Genomic DNA, 5,085 nt, shown 5'->3' with positions numbered 1-5,085 from the left:
GAGAGAAGCCGGTACCACTGTGCAACACTGAAGGGAAGGACGGCGGTCAGATAGAAGACTGAAGGGAAGGACGGAGGTCAGATAGAAGACTGAAGGGAAGGACGGAGGTCAGATAGAAGACTGAAGGGAAGGACGGAGGTCAGATAGAAGACTGAAGGGAAGGACGGAGGTGAGATAGAAGACTGAAGGGGGGGACGGAGGTCAGATAGAAGACTGAAGGGAAGGACGGAGGTCAGATAGAAGACTGAAGGGAAGGACGGAGGTCAGATAGAGGACTGAAGGGAAGGACGGAGGGCAGATAGAAGACTGAAGGGAAGGACGGAGGTCAGATAGAAGACTGAAGGGAAGGACGGAGGTCAGATAGAAGACTGAAGGGAAGGACGGAGGTCAGATAGAAGACTGAAGGGAAGGACGGAGGTCAGATAGAAGACTGAAGGGAAGGACGGAGGTCAAATAGAAGACCGAAGGGAAGGCCGGAGTTCAGATAGAAGACTGAAGGGAAGGACGGAGGTCAGATATAAGACTGAAGGGGAGGACGGAGGTCAGATATAAGACTGAAGAGGAGGCCGGTGGTCAGATAGAAGACTGAAGGGGAGGACAGAGGTCAGATAGAAGACTGAGGGGAAGGACGGAGGTCAGATATAAGACTGAAGGAGAGGACGGGGGTCAGATAGAAGACTGAAAGGAAGGATGGAGGTCAGATAGAAGACCGAAGGGAAGGCCGGAGGTCAGCGTTAATGATGTCTTAATGAATACAGAGCCGCCGCACTCATTTGAGTCTTTAACATCTGTCCGCAGTTCCGCTTTAACCACTTTCTGGCTGTCGCCTCGCTCGCACCGCGTATTTTCTGGCTGGATAGCGATCTCTGCATCACAGTAATTATTAGTTCATGGAAAGTGAAGTCGATAAAAGGAATAGATGAATAAAACATGAAGTGGAACGCTGGGTGGCGGAAACGTGGAATTAAAACAAAAGCAAATTATCCCCTTGCTCAGCTGAATCCCGAAGGAGGGGGAAAAAAACCACAAAAATTACACCAACATTTGTCCGTTGCTCTTTAATTGCCGACACAAAAACGTCCCGCCGATCACAAAGGGGAACGCACGCATCAGGAAATCCAGAAGTCAGTTTATTCCACAGTAAAAGGGGAACTACGCTGCGTATAGCATGCGGGGGCTGGTATAGCAGTAATTATGATGCAGCGCTATTTACTAGAGAGTATTAATAGATGCTACCCACACAGGGCTGGGGTGGGGGGTGTCTTTGTGCTTCACAGGAAATCCAAGAGGGCCCGACAGGAAGTGGGCAGCCGAATTTTACGCCTCATCAACCTGAGATACACGCAGAGCCCTTCAGTCGGCTTTATCAACTCGGTGGCTCCGGTCCAAGAACACTATTATGACTTTAGTTATTTCTTTATGCCTGTGTAGGGAATATCCATTCGCGGCGGCAGCGGCGCTCGTGGGTTGGTGATAAACGGCGGGGGTCATCCCGGTCGAACCCCCACTGATCAGATGTATTGTGTGTCTGAAAGAGCTTTGGCCTCATTTGGCTTGGAGCAGGTCTGGTCTCGGAAAACGAAAGCAATTGTTTCCAAAATATTTCCAGAGAGTCTTTGCCGCTGTATCTAACGGAGAACTGCTGGCGAGATGCAGAATTTAGGAGTAATTGGGGAAAAAGTAAAAAGATGCCTAAATTCTATGTAAATCCAATTACATGAAATGGACGTTTTAGAGCGGACCTACCATGGCGAAAGGGAAGGTCTGGTTCTTGCCATTTCCCCAACACAAATGGAAGTAAAAAGCAATTGTAAACAATCAGAAGGGGAGAGCAGATTCACAGAGACATGAATGTATCCGTCTACTGCTTTTCCATTCACTGTACAGTCACTGGAGGGGAGGGGTCCGTTGCAGTGTTAGGCAATGGTGGTCTCTGTTGCTCTTTCTGGAAGAATAAATCTTTGCATGCCATGGACACAATATTTCCCGCCAAAATACTTACCTCAGCCCTGGTAAGTATTGTATTGTCATCATTGACATCATCACTGGTGAGGACCTCCCATGATATATGAGTGATAACCCAGTAACATCATCGCTGGTGATGACCTCCCATGATATATGAGCGATAACCCAATGACATCATCGCTAGTCTTGACCTCCCATGATATATGAGTGATAACCCAGTGACATCATCGCTGGTCTTGACCTCCCATGATATATGAGTGATAACCCAGTGACATCATCACTGATGAGGACCTCCCATGATATATGAGTGATAACCCAGTGACATCATCGCTAGTGATGACCTCCCATTATATTTTAGTAATGACCCAATGACATCATCACTGGTGATGACCTTCCATGATATATGAGTGATAGCCCAGTGACCTCATCGCTGGTGAGGACCTCCCATGATATATGAGTGATAACCCAGTGACATCATCAATGGTGAGGACCTCCCATGATATATGAGTGATAACCCAGTGACATCATCAATGGTGAGGACCTTCCATGATATATGAGTGATAACCCAGTGACATCATCGCTGGTGATGACCTCCCATGATATATGAGTGATAACCCAGTGACATCATCGCTAGTGATGACCTCCCATTATATTTTAGTAATGACCCAATGACATCATCACTGGTGATGACCTTCCATGATATATGAGTGATAGCCCAGTGACCTCATCGCTGGTGAGGACCTCCCATGATATATGAGTGATGACCCAATGACATCATCACTGGTGATGACCTCCCATGATATATGAGTGATAACCCAGTGACATCATCACTGGTGAGGACCTCCCATGATATATGAGTGATAACCCAGTGACATCATCAATGGTGAGGACCTCCCATGATATATGAGTGATAACCCAGTGACATCATCAATGGTGAGGACCTTCCATGATATATGAATGATAACCCAGTGACATCATCACTGGTGAGGACCTCTCATGATATATGAGTGATAACCCAGTGACATCATCGCTAGTGATGACCTCCCATTATATTTGAGTAATGACCCAATGACATCATCACTGGTGATGACCTTCCATGATATATGAGTGATAACCCAGTGACATCATCAATGGTGAGGACCTTCCATGATATATGAGTGATAACCCAGTGACATCATCAATGGTGAGGACCTTCCATGATATATGAATGATAACCCAGTGACATCATCACTGGTGAGGACCTCTCATGATATATGAGTGATAACCCAGTGACATCATCGCTAGTGATGACCTCCCATTATATTTTAGTAATGACCCAATGACATCATCACTGGTGATGACCTTCCATGATATATGAGTGATAACCCAGTGACATCATCAATGGTGAGGACCTTCCATGATATATGAGTGATAACCCAGTGACATCATCAATGGTGAGGACCTTCCATGATATATGAGTGATAACCCAGTGACATCATCAATGGTGAGGACCTTCCATGATATATGAGTGATAACCCAGTGACATCATCAATGGTGAGGACCTTCCATGATATATGAGTGATAACCCAGTGACATCATCAATGGTGAGGACCTTCCATGATATATGAGTGATAACCCAGTGACATCATCACTGGTGATGACCTCCCATGATATATAACCCAGTGACATCATCAATGGTGAGGACCTTCTATGATATATGAGTGATAACCCAGTGACATCATCAATGGTGAGGACCTTCCATGATATATGAATGATAACCCAGTGACATCATCACTGGTGAGGACCTCCCATGATATATGAGTGATAACCCAGTGACACCTTCACTAGTGATGATCTCTCATGATATATGAGTGACATCATCACCCAGAGCTGTATAAATCTCAGAACTGAATGGACAGAAGTACAAAGTCATTGTAACAGTTCCTTTATATGTATATCATCTGTGTATTCAGATCCTGGCATCAAGCAAGACAAAACCAAACATTGGTTGTGTCCAGGCATTTCAGCATCCTCTGAGTTGCTTTTTCCATGCATGCAATCAGCAGCCGCAGGTCAGATCGCAGCAATTCATTGTATGCTGGTAAGAGGAAAATAACATCTCCGCCAATACTTATCAGAATATGACATGTGGCTACAGAATACGACTGTGGCGAAAAACTAGATCCCTGCAAGACTTCACCCTGTACAAAGCTGCCCTCCTAAAATATAACTCCTCCCTCCGTGCTGCCAAACAGACTTATTTTGTCACTCTCATTAACGAACTCTCATCCAGACCTCGTCAACTCTTTTCTACCTTCAAGTCTCAACTATGTCCTCCACCACCACCCACTAACTCAATCACTGCCCAGGACATTGCCATTCACTTCAAAAACAAAATAAATACAATTCGGGATCAGATCGCCACTGTGCAGTCATCTTCCCCTATTCATGTGCCAGACCCTCCATCACACTTGTTACTCTCCTCTTTTGACCCCGTCACCACAGAGGAGGTTACAAAGCTTCTCTCTGACACCCACCTGACCACTTGCCCCCTGGACCCTGTTCCTTCACCGCTACTTCGGTCACCTTCATACTCTATCCTACACTCTCTTACTCACATTTTCAATCTCTCACTCTCTACTGGAATCTTTCCCTCCCCTCTGAAGCATGCCCTGATCACCCCAATACCCAAAAAACCCTCAATGGACCTTACCGACCTCAATAATTTCAGACCAATCTCCTTACTCCCATTCACCTCCAAACTCCTAGAACGCCTCATCTACAGCCGCCTAAGTCGCCACCTCGCTGATCACAACCTTCTTGACCCCTTACAATCTGGCTTTCGCCCCCAACACTCCACTGAAACCGCCCCCTAAAACTCACTAATGACCTACTTACTGCTAAAAACAAAGGCCACTATTCCCTACTCTTGCTATTAGATCTTTCTGCTGCTTTTGACACTGTTGACCACCTGCTCCTCCTCAAAAAACTCCAGTCACTTGGACTACAAGACTCTGCTCTCTTGTGGTTCTCCTCCTACCTATCTAAGCGCTCCTTTAGCGTCACCTACAATTCTAAATCCTCCCCTCCTCTTCCTCTTTCTGTAGGGGTCCCCCAAGGCTCTGTCCTTGGACCGCTTCT

The sequence above is a fragment of the Nanorana parkeri genome, unplaced genomic scaffold (assembly GCF_000935625.1).
Source record: "Nanorana parkeri isolate BGI_ZX_2015 unplaced genomic scaffold, ASM93562v1 scaffold585, whole genome shotgun sequence".
Classification (NCBI taxonomy): Eukaryota; Metazoa; Chordata; class Amphibia; order Anura; family Dicroglossidae; genus Nanorana; species Nanorana parkeri.
Note: the sequence above shows the minus strand (reverse complement) of the source record.